General features: G+C 44.4%; 1 pseudogene; it reads right to left on the minus strand.

The window, feature by feature from the left end:
* Positions 1-4444: 4444 nt before the first annotated feature.
* LOC111742485 lies at positions 4445-4563 on the minus strand (annotated as a pseudogene).
* Positions 4564-12275: the final 7712 nt, after the last annotated feature.

The raw sequence follows: 12275 nt of genomic DNA on the forward strand, positions 1-12275 counted from the left end.
TACTAAATGTAGAGAAAGAAATATACAGTAATAAGTAAATGCTTACCGAAAAGGAGCTGGTATTGCAATGTTAATACTAAACAAAATAAACTTTAGAGAAAAGAACAATATTTTTAAAAAGTAGGTTATAATTAATGATAAAAACAACAACTGCCCAGGAAAATATAACGCTGACCTTGATGTAGCCTAGAATGCATTAAGCAAAACTGGACAAATCCCCAATTATACTGGGAGATTTTAACACATTTCAGACGGAATAAGAGAAAAAACTGGTAAGGATGAAGAAGACACAGAAGACTAGACAACAGAATTAACAATCTTAATATAAAGAACGATTGTAGAATTCTGAGTGTAGCAAATGGAAAATACATATCCTCTTCATGTTTATGTGGAACGTTTATAAATATCGACCCATTCTAGCACATAAAAGAAGACTCAAAAAATAACAAAGAAGCATATTATACAGACCTCATGAAATTAGAATTTAATAATAAAAGGCTAGCCAGAGTGGGAAAACATCTCTGACTAATGAATTAAAGAAGATTATAGCATCAATTACAAATATTTATAATCGAACAATTAAAGCTCTATGTGTCAAAACTTATAGGTTGCCACCAAAGTGGAACTTAGAAAATGATAGCCTTAAAATACCTTTACTGGAAAAACCAAAGTTACTGAAAAGAATCGAACCAAATTGTTGGCACAAGAGGATAGAAAAGTGAACTGGAAGACAAAGGAGCGACAGAAATTATCAACAAAATAAAAAGTTCTTTGAAAAGACTAACAAAATAGGCATCCTCTGGCAAGGCGAAAGAAGGAAAAAAGAGAAAAATTTTAAAAGGAACATAAGTACAAACACAATAGAGATGAAAAAGATGATAAGGGAATACTTTAAATGACTCTATGCCAATACATTTAGAAACTTGTATGAAATAGACATCATTTTTAGACATCTAACAATGATCAATACTAGCTTCATAAAAAAATAGAAAACTCAAATAGACCTATAACCACTTGAGAATTTGACCTACAATGAAAGCACCAGAACTTGGATATTTTTCAGTTGAATTTTACCAAAATTTCAAGAAATCATTAAGTCCTCTTTTAAACTGTTTCTTGAATAGAAAGAGAATAAACCTTCCCCTCCATCTCCTTTTGTGTGACTGAGATCACTTTGATACCAGAATTGGAAAAAACTCAAGAAAGAAAAATGATTGGCCAGCCTCACTTAGGAACATAGATGCAAAATTCCTTTTAAAATGTTGGTAAAATGAATCCTAAAATCTATGTTAAATATACACCTAGACTAAATTAATTTTATCCCAGGAAAACCAAGATGATTTAATATTAGTAACTCTATTGGTGCAATTCACCACATTAATAGATTAAAAATAAATCTCAATAGATGGAGACAAACCATCTGAGATAAACATAAAATATCTAAAGTCTTAGAAAGCTAGGAATATAAAAAACGTTTCTCTAACTTAACCAAAAACCTACCACAAAGATTATAAGTGGTGAAATATTAGAAGCGATCCCTCTGGTTTTGTCCTGAAAAAAATGTGCAACATCAAAGACATGATCCTAAAAGAAATAATTGATAAGCTGGTCTTCATTAAAACTGAAAGCTTCGGCTCTGCAAAAGACAGTATCAAAAGAATTAGAAGACAGATCACAAACTGGGAGAAAATATTTGCAAAAGACACATCTGATAAAGGACTGTTATCTGAACATACAAAGAACTCTTAAAACTCAACAATAAGAAAACTAACAACCCAATTAAAAAGTGCATAAAAGATCTTAGTAGACACCGTACCAGACAAGATATACAGCGGGCCAAACAGCATATGGAAAGATGCTCCACATCATATGTCCTCAGAGAAACTCAGATTAAAACAATGGGATACCACTACATACCTATTAGAATGGCCTAAATCTGGAATGTTCCTGTGGAGCAACAGGAACTCTCACTCATTGCTGGTGGGAATGCAAAATGGTACTGCCACGTCGGATGACCGTTCGGTGGTTTCTTACAAGACTAAACATACTGTTACCATAAGACCCAGCAATCATGCTCCTTGGTATTTACCCAAAGGAGTTGAAAACTTATATCCAGACAGAAAAACCTGCACACAGATGTTAATAATAGCTTTATTAACAATTACCCAAATCTGGAAGCAACTAAGATATCCTTCAGTAGGTAAACGGATGAAAAAAACTGGTACGTCCAGACAATGGGATATTATTCAGTGCTAAAAAGAAATGAGCTATCCAACCACAAAAAGACATGGAGGAACCTTAAATGCATATTGCTAGAGGAAAGATGCCAATCTAAAAAGGCTACATTATATATGACTCCAACTATATGGCATTCTGGAAAAGGCAAAGCTGTGGAGACAATAAAAAGATTAGGTTGCCAGAGGTGGGGAGAGGGGAGAGATTTTTAGGGTGTTGAAAATGCTCTGTATGATGTTATAAATATAAGCCATTATACACATGTCCAAACCTATAGAAGGTACAACACCAAGAATAAACCTTAAACTATGGACTTTGGGTGGTTGTGATGTGTTGATGTAGGTTTGTTGTTGGTAAAAAAAAAAAAAAAATCAGGCAAGCGATGTCGATAATGGGCAAGGCTAAGCTCGAATGGGGCAGAGGATATATGGGAAATCTCTATAATTTTATCATAAACCTAAAACGGCTCTAAAAAATAGTCAAAATAAGAAAGGAAAAGAGAAGGTATAGGAATGGAAAGAATAAATTTGACATTATTTTTAAAAAGTCTATTGAGCAAAGCACCGTGAGATACGGAAATAAGTAAAACAAAAAGTTCCTGCTCTTGTAGAGCTTACATTCTGTTGGAGCAGGCAGACGAAAGTAAACCAGTAATTTATATGTCAGTCTTAAAAAAAAATGATAACGTAGGATAAGGGGAATAAAGAACAGTATGTATATGTACATGTGTGTGCTGCTGTATACAGGGCTCAGGGAAGGCCCGATTAGACGGTATTTCAGCAAAGACAAAGGTCAAAGAAGCGAACTAGGTGGCATAAGGGAGTTCCGGGCAGAGGGAACAGCAAATGGAGGCACTTACGATATGATTTTGTGTGTAGAAAATCTAAAACAATACACTATTAGAATTAATAAGAGAATTTAGCAAGGTCGCCAGGTACAAGATAAATATTCAAAAAACAGTAAAGTTCTTAAACAATAGCAGCAACCAATTAGGACATATCACGTGAAAAAGATTTCATTCACAATGTCAACAAAATTAAAATAACTATGACAAAATGTAACTGAAGATACACAAGACCTAGGTATAAAACAAATTCTGTATCTTTGTTGATCGAATAAGATCTAGTCAAAGAAGATCTAATAAATATCAGATAAATAATATCTAAATAAATGGATTATGTTTATGAATGGAAAGAATATTGTAACGATAGCAAGCCTCTACAGATTAATATAGAAATCAATTGAAATTCCAACTAAGACACAGCAAGTTTCTTTAAAGAAACTTGGTAAACTGATCTTAAAGTTCCTATGAAGATAAGGGCCAAGGACAGCCAAGACATTTTTGAAGAGGAAGAAACAAAGGGGCAAAGAGCTAGTTAGCCTTAGGATGGCACTAGCTGCTGAAACAGACAAACCTCAACGTGTTTAAAGCTCAAATGTGATAAAAGTACATTTCTGGCTTGTGTAAAATCCAGAACGGATGCTCCTGATCAGTGGGCTTTTCTCCTTTGAGCAGCAATTTATAGACTCAAGTTTCTTCCATTTCTGGCTTCCCATCTTCCCATAGTTGCATCCAGCTGGTGGAAGGGCAAGAGAAAGCAGGATCCTGTGTGGGAGGTTTTGTAGGCAATGCCTGGAAGTGATGCACATTGTTTCCATTCACCTCAATCACCAGAACTCACTCGCCTGGCCACACCCACTCGCAAGGGAGACTGTGGTCCCAAGAACACGAGGAAACAGGCGTGGCGAAGAGCTAGCCAGTCTCTGTCACACCTGCCATCTCATATATCAAGATTTCTTATACAGGTATAATCGTGAAATCTGTGTGGTAGTGGCACAGAGATGAACAGAAAGCTGAGCCCAGAAGCTAACTCATACATGTATGGAAAGTTTATATAGGACAGTGACAGCTTCACAAATTGGTGGGGTTCTGTATAATATATGATGCTGGGCCCATTGGCCATCTGTATGGGAGGCAGTATAAAATAATATATGTGGAAGGCCGTATACAAAAACCTAGGTGATTCGAAGGGTAAATGTAAACAAAAGCTTCACAATAATTAGAAGTGTAGAGAATATCTTATGGTTTTATTTAGGGAAATATTTTAATTTTATCATTTTTTATTTTTTAGATGAGGCAATCCTTGATTGACCTCACAGATTGCAAGAACCTTGTCAGCTTACAATAGCTTACTTTTTTTATTTTTTACGCATATGGCACCTGGTCTCCCTAGGTGGTCTCCCATCCAAGTACTAACCAGGCCCGACCCTGCTTAGCTTCCGAGATCAGACGGGATCGGGATTGTTCAGGGTGGCATGGCCGTAGACATGAAATATTTCTTAAACATAGGAGTGGAGGAGAGAGGAAAGGAAAGCACCAACCGTGAAGGAAAAGACTGATAAATTTGACTCTTCTTTCTGCTTCATTTTGTCTCTTTTTGTGCCAAAACCACTATATATGTAGAAAGACATCCTAAATTTTAAAAAATTGTTTAAACCACAAAGTGGGAGAAAATATTCCAAAGTGAAAAAACTGTAAAGGGTTAACACTCAGATTACATAAGTAACTTTTTCAGTCTCATAAAGGCAAACAACCAGCGGAAAAATGGGAAAAAAAGAATATGAACAGCTAATATGAAAAGGAGAAAATGGAATTTCCCATAAAAAAATGAAAAGATGCTCAACTTCTCTAGTAACTGGGGAAACATAAAAAAAAAAAAGGTCAACAATAAGATATCATAGCACATCCATCAGATGGCAGAAAGTCTGGCGGGACCTAGAAAGGATGTGGGGAGATGAAGACTCTTGCAAATTAGTGCAAGCCCTTTGGAGATGAATTTGGAAATACAACTTGACAATGTACACAGCCTGGGACCCAGCCATTCCACTCCTTATATATGCACCAGAGACATTTTTCTCTTATACACAAAGAGACGGGCACAAAGATGCTCATCGTGGGATCATTTGCAATTGCAACAAAGTCAAGATACAATCTGTAGGTCTACCAATAGTGAAGGAAATAAATTACAGTGTTTTCATACAATTTCCTACTCTTCTTCAGGTTAAATGAATGAACCAGGGCTACATGTATCAACAGGAACAAATCTCATAAGATAATGTGGAGTGAAAACAAGCTGAGAATGATTCCATTCATGTACATATGTGCATAATGGTAGAGGATGATTTATTTAAATATTAAAAACGCACACATTAAAATTATGTTTGAATGGACACCTACATCTATGAAAGTATAAAAATGTGGATGGGCATAATACATATCAGTTAAGAATAATAATTACCTATGGGTAAGTAGGACTGAAGAAAGTAATGAAAATAGATTAGGAAGAAGGCAAAATCAGAAGTAATATGGCAAAATGTTACTGTCTGCTAAATATGGGTGATGAGCACAAGAGTTATATTACTCTCTATTCTTCCATATGTATAAAATATTTTATATTTAAAACTTTAATGAAATAATTACTAAAAATCCCAGGGAAGAATTCTGATTGGCTAATCCTGGCTCAGTTGCTCATTTCTGGACCAATCAACTGAGTCAGGGAAGAACATGACACCTCTGGTATAGCTCTGTATTGGCAGAGGGCTGTCATGAAGATAGTGTTTTTGAGAAGGAAGGGGAGCTGCCTGGACAGAACCAAAGATGCCCACTGAGTGCTCGTCCCAGGGGCCTAAGCAGCCAAGATATCTGGGAAATTAACCAGGGTATACATTAGAATCCACTAGGAACTTCTTTCAGAATTCAAACTCAAATCTGCCGAGTTGAGATATTCCAGGCATTCAAAAAAAGCCACTGTTTGGTTCTAATGGGAAATTCTAGTTAAACAACAATCATCTAAGGCCTTGGGTTTACACTACCAAGTTAAATCCTGGCCTGGGTGAGTGAGCTCCAGCCTTTACCCACGGAGCATGTCCCCAGAGACAGCCTGCAGCCAAAGGAGGGGATGAGCACAGGTGGACATATTCCCACTCCCAGACTTCATTCTCCCGTAATACCGTTGGCCTTAACCACCCACCCTGTTTCCTCTGGGGTTTGGCTTTAAGAGGTAGGTCAGGGATGAAAGGAACTTGAGCTCCTCCAAGAGGCCAAAAGTGTCAATGTCGAGGATTCTCTTAAGCTCCTTTGCAAGGTTAGAAATAACAAGTAAAAAACAGTGACTTCCGCAGCACTTACTAAAGTGCCAGAGACACTATGCAGAGATGACGTGCCCAAAGTCCCTAAGCTCGGGAGCGGCAAAATCGGGATTGAAATCCAGATCTGTCAGACTCTGAGAGGTGTGCCACAAGGAATCTCAGGTGCTTAAAGATCTTTTACAGTGTGGCAGCAACCTGCCTCCTCTCCTTACTCTCTGCCCATGGCACCCGAGAGTGTATGCTTCTCGGGGCACACAGAGCAGCATGTAGAGGTGGTGGGCTCGATGGCTTCCCGTCTGTCTTCTCATTGTTGCCCTCCCTGCCTGGGTCCCCTGAGTGTCCTTTCTACCGAACCACCCACTGTGGCAAGGCCTAATTGTTCTTCGGGGGTCTGCAGAATATACAGGCGGTTGGTTGCCCTGTCTCCCCAGTTCCACTGTGCGCTCCCAGAGGTGGGCACCAGCTTACTCGCCGCTGTTTCCCCAGCTGATGAGCAGAATGGGGATAAGTGAATACACGAGGAAGTGAGCAAGGGAATGGTGATGGCAAGCGAATGGCAGCAATGCAGAGAAGGGAGATGTGGTGCCTGTAACCATAGAAACAGTGATGTTGGTGTGAGATAGTGCTAGGAAGATGGTAACCATGGCAACACTGACAGGGAGGCCTGTTTGGACAGTCCTAGCACTGCCGGCAATCCATGTTCATGCCAAGCCTGACCTGTTCAGTGGTCAAGCAAGACGATGAGCCCAAGTTGTCCTGCTCCCGTGCCAAGATCCCCACCCAGGGCTGAGTGGTCCATGAGGGTCTAACCTGCCTGGATTCGTGTATATGCGCACAGGCAGAGGCCGCTGGATGGGCAAATGTTTAAGGTGTAGTTTGTGCTAAGGACAGTCTTGTTCGTGTGAGTGCCAGGGGAAGGGTCAGCTGCGAGTGTGTCAAGGGAAAAGGGACAGTCCCATATCTTCACGTGAGCACGGCCAGATGCGTTGGGAGGCTAAGTGTGTAGGAAGTCAGTCCGCTGAGTGTGTGGCCGAGTGCGCTGTTTCTGGGAGGAGCGATGTAGGGGTGTGCGTGCGTGTGCGTGTGCGTGCTGGAACTCTGTCATGGGGGTTCCGGGGCTGTGGATCAGGAACCCTTGGGCCCACCGCTGGCGGGTCTCGGGGCGGGGGCTGTTGCTCCGTCTCATCCATCACCCCGAGCGCTGCGAGCAAGGCGGATATCAGGGTGTCAGGCGCTGCTCGGCTCGCAGATCTTATCCTCTTCATTTCCGCCTGAGCCGAGCCCGCCCGCGCTGGCTCCCTGAAGGCTCCATCCATCATGGGGGGAAGGACTGGGGCTGCGCAGGGCTGCGGGGGGCTCTCAGACGGCGCGGAAAGGAGGGGGGCAGCAGGAACCAGAAGCACCAGCGGACACACGGAAAGGCATGGGTGGCGGGATCTGGGTCCGCTTTTCCACTCTGGGGAGGAGACGCTCTCTCTGCCCTGGAGAGGACGAAGTACAGGGGCTGGATTCGGCCTCAGCCTGGTGCACAGGCAGGTTGTTGGGGTGCAGATCCCTAGGTGTCCGGCCTCACTCTCTTACGCTGGGGGGCAGCGTGCGGAGGGGAGCGTGTCTTTACTCCAGCCCTGGGGAGGGGAGTGTTGAGCGTGGGGCCCGCACCTGGACCCTCCGGGGTGACCCAGGCCTGGGCCGCGCGGGCGAGTTGGGGGCGCCCCGAAGAGAGGCCTTATTTCATTTCCCCGCGCTGCTGAGGTTTCTGCGAAGTGTCTCTCTCACCTCTTTAAATTTTACGGCGCTTGGCTTGCAGCCGACGAGCCCCGCCCCGGGGAGGAAGCGGGTGCCGGGTCTGGGAGCCTTCCCGGGCCAAGGGGTGGCCCCACCAGGCAGGGCGCGGATCAGGCCCGGGGCGCCCGCACTCTGCGGGGCGCCCAGCCTGAGACCCCACCTCTGGTTCCCCTGGGCCTTCCTGGAGGGGGGTCTGGGTTGTTGGGGCCCAGGGGGTGGGGTTTGCCTCTGAGCTTCTCAGGCCCGGCCCCGCCCCGCCCCCTTTCCAGGCTCCTCCGTAAGTCACACCTCAATTCTCCTACGCCCAGCAAGCGCTGGGATGTGTGTTGGGGTGGTGGGAGTGGGGATGGGGAGGGAGTGGGCGGCTGGAAGAGGCAATAAGAGGAGCAGAAATGAATACCAGCCTTGGAGCCCCAGATGAGTTGCCAACCCCCTCCCCCAGCTTCCCCTGGGGGCAGGATGGTGCCCCCAACTCCTGAGGCAGGGTCAGATACACCGGTCCGGTGGTGCAGACCAACCAGGCCACAGCTCTGGTCCCTGATGGCCAGGCCTGGCACCTGCCCGGAGATCAGGTCAGGGCTGGAGATAAAGGGAGGGGAGGGCAGAGCAGTGAAGCCCCAACACTGTTAGCTTGGGAACCTATGACTCCTTTCTGGGATCAGTCTGGGTGGGGTGTGTCCCAGGTGTGGGTAGCAGAGGAGTGTGGTGGGAAGGGGGGTGAGGGAGAAGAGGGGAACATGAACAGGAGAGGGGGCGTGAGGGAGGAGAAAAGCGTGAGCAGAAGGGCACGGAGCATCTGAGGGTCCTGTCCAGTGGGGGAGGGATACTCGGAGACACAGCCAGGTAGGGCAGAGGTGGGGTTTGCACATAGTTCCGTCTGATTCCAGAGTCACCTTTCTTAGATTTGCAATCATCATCTTGATTGCTCTACAATTTACTTCTTAATACAGTCCCAGGCTACACAACCCAGCGGGAACAAATATAACTTTGTGACAAGCATGGAACCAGAAGAAAACAAGACATGAAACAATAATTCAGCTTCACCAGTCTGGGAGATGAGGGGCCAGTGGCCCAGCGGCGGGAAACGCTCGCTGCCCCATTTCCCCTTGCAGGGGCCGCGAGACACTGGACCGGTGTGGTTTAGAGCAAGGGTTGGGGCAGGGACAAACTTCGGCTGGAACTGCCCAACGCGTGGTGGAAGCCTGCCGGAAGCCTCCAGGCTGAAGAAAGCTCTGAAACATTCTTTTTCTCCATTGACCTGAAAAGATAATGTCCTGGATATCACACTCTAGGGAGCTCAACCACTGACATCTTTATGAGGAAAATTGGTCACCTCCACATGACCCAGCAAGGGCCTGATATGGCAGCCCGGCCTCTATTTCCACCCCCGCTCTTGTGTTCTGTCTCCTGGTTGATGCCCCCGACGTCTCATACTCACATCCACTCTCTCACTGAGTCCTGCTGATTTGCTCTTCCAAACATCTCTCAAATCTCTCTCCTCTCTTATCCCTGCCAATGCCGTCATGGGCCTTGCATTATTGCAACAGGCTCCTTGCTGGGTTCCCTGGCTCCTATCCGTCCTCAATGCTGTGAAGGCAATACGGCCATGTCGCCTGCCTGCAGCTCCCATGAAAAAGCCAAAGTTCACAGCATCATATTCAAGGCCCTTCAAGCTCGGGCCCGGCTCCCCTCTGTAGCTATCCTTCCCACTTCCTTCGCCTTGTTGTACCGAAGTGCGACCTGCCCTGTTGCATCTGGGTCCCTCTGCCTGGAATTCCCTTCTCTCCCTTTTCTACTGGGCTAGGTTCTCATCGGCCATTGAGGCCCAGCTCACATCTCTCTCTGTCTCTGTCTCTGTCTCTGTCTCTGTCTCTGTCTCTCTCGGAAGCCTTCCCAGAGGCGATCCATCTTCTGCATTCTCATGGCCTCTGTGCTCCCTGTCCTCTGGGTGTAACTGGCCGTTGGGACCTGTCTGAGTCATGCACTGGACCGATTGCTCATGGAGGTCTGGGACCCTCATTTATCATAGGAGCCTGAGGACCTGGTCGGAGGGGGCGTGAAGGGATGGCTGTTGAATGAAAAAGAGAAGCCTGGTGTTGTTTGGGACAGGGTAGCACTCGACCACCCTCAGCATGTTTCTGGGCTACCTTGAACCTGGGGCCCTGGGGCCGTCATGACTGGGGAGTGAGTAAGGAGAAGGGGGCTGGCAAATGGCATCGTGGGCCCCTTCACACAAATTCTCTTTCCTCTGAGCCCCCCTTACTCTGCCCTCAAGGCTGCAGAAGACCTACCTGTAATGAGAACTCAAGATTCAGGAATGTTCCACTGGTTGCCTTTGGCTTTCGCTTCTCATCATATAGGGTGACTGGTTGTCATAGAAACCCGAGTGCAGAAAGTGTGTGCTGGCTCCCTTCCCAGGGTGGGAGGTGAGGGCTGAGTGTCCCGTACAGGCTCTGGCTGAGCCGGTACTGAGAAGGTAGCTGGTACTGCATGGCTGGGGCCTGCCCGCTCTGGGCTGGACTGAGTCTCCTCATTTTTTTGCCAACAGAAGAAGCTTGTCGATTCATCCTAGAGTGCCGGCCTGGGCCTGTACCGCATACTCCAAGGCTGAAAACCCGTAAGCATTTTTCTTCTCCTTGGGGACCAGCAAACTTCTGATAAAACGCTCAGGTTCAGGCTCTGGAACAGACAGCATGTATTCTCGTCCTGACTCTGCCATTGATGGTGGTGTCGTCTTGAGCAAGACATTTAATTTTTCTTAACCTCAGTTTTTCCTCATCTGTAAAATGGGGATAACAATAGCACCCTGGGATTTCCATTTTGGTGAGCTGGTGGATTACTACTCTGAAAGACCCTCCCCTAAAATTCAAATCAATTCCGCATGAATGACACAAACAAAACAAAATAAACAAACGAACCATTATTTTCAATGTATTGCTGGGTTTGTTAGAAAGTAAGGAAAATCTCTAAGGATTGAACACCTTCTGCCAAGAAAAACACAATAAAACAATGGGAAACTGAAACTAAAGCATGGAGTGATGACTAACAGGTAAACAGGAAACTTAGGCTAAATATTGAAATAAGCGCTGTAATAAGCAAATTCAGTCTCGGGCAGAGGCAAGGTGAGAGAATTTAACTTGAGACTCCTGCATTGAGCCAGGATCTTCTAAAGGTGGTTAAAGGAGTCCCAGGCTAATAGCAGTTCCTGACTCCTGGCAGAAACAAATGCACCTGAGTAGGAATGGCCTTCGGGTTAGACCCTCAGGATTCCCACATATTCAATTCAACAGCAGCAAAAAAAAAAAAAAAAAAAGAACTCATGATCAGCGATCACCAAACTACAGGAAAACAAGCTACTATGAGTGAGAGTCAGCAATATAATAAACGATATATTTAGATACCTTAGATACATACTTTGGGTACTAGAATTACTAAATACAGGATATAAAATAATCATGTATAAAATGTTCAAAGAAATAAAAGGCGGACTCACACCATGAATAAAAATGAATATAGGATAAAAGCTTATCAAAAATGGCCCAGAAATTCATAAAATAAACCAAAAAATAACTTGCATAAATGAAAATTATAATTGATGATATAAAAATCTAAGCAGATAGACTAAAGAGATAAAGTATGAACTGGAAAACAAATGTGAAGGAATTACCCGGAATACCGTACAATGGGCAAAGGAGATGTGAACTATGAAAAGGAGGTTGAGCGAGATGGAAGGAAGAATGGAAAGGTCTACTATGCAACTGGGACCCACAAGAAAAGAAGAAAGGCAGCCAAGATGAGGTAATAGTTGAAGAGATAATAGCTGAGAACTTTTCAGAACTTGTACGAGACATGAACGCACACCTACACGTGTTGTGGCAAAATCGCAGAGACCAAAGATAAAGAGTTCTTCCAAGCAATCAGAGAAAAGAAACAAATTGGTTGCAAAAGAAAGTGTCATTTAGACGATCAGCAAATTTATCAACAGCCACAATAAGTGCCAAGACACAGTCATTATCAACCTAGACTTGTATGGCGCGTGTAACTATCTTTTGAGAATAAGAACAAACTGGTTATCTTCACGTGAATGAAAGCTGAGGGAATTCACC

This window comes from Pteropus vampyrus, unplaced genomic scaffold, assembly GCF_000151845.1.
Source record: "Pteropus vampyrus isolate Shadow unplaced genomic scaffold, Pvam_2.0 Scaffold95, whole genome shotgun sequence".
Taxonomy (NCBI): Eukaryota; Metazoa; Chordata; class Mammalia; order Chiroptera; family Pteropodidae; genus Pteropus; species Pteropus vampyrus.